Raw genomic sequence first — 384 nt, 5'->3', positions numbered from 1 at the left:
AGCTTGTACACAGTCTCCAGTTGTTTTTATTATGACAGAGTAGCTGTCAAAATGCTCTACATGTGATCTGTTGCTGATGTTAATAAACAGACTGTAGATGATTTGTAATCTGAACAAATTTCGTCTCTCTGACTTCTAAACGTAACAATCAGCCTGCACACATGTGTTCTGTACAGAATAAGCCTTTAAATCAGACAAATAGCAGTTATAATCCCTCCATATCAAAATCAATGAAAAATGTATATAAAACATCATCATGTTGAGTCGATTCGGAACCAATCAGCTGTTAGATCAGCTGAGAGGCTGAGAGGCAGGCGTTTCCCAGCATGCCCCTGGGTCTTGCAGTCGGTGAAAAATCAACTGCGCTGCCTGGCTCTCAAACCT

This window comes from Sander lucioperca, chromosome 1 (genome assembly GCF_008315115.2).
Source record: "Sander lucioperca isolate FBNREF2018 chromosome 1, SLUC_FBN_1.2, whole genome shotgun sequence".
In the NCBI taxonomy this organism is placed as follows: Eukaryota; Metazoa; Chordata; class Actinopteri; order Perciformes; family Percidae; genus Sander; species Sander lucioperca.
Note: the sequence above shows the minus strand (reverse complement) of the source record.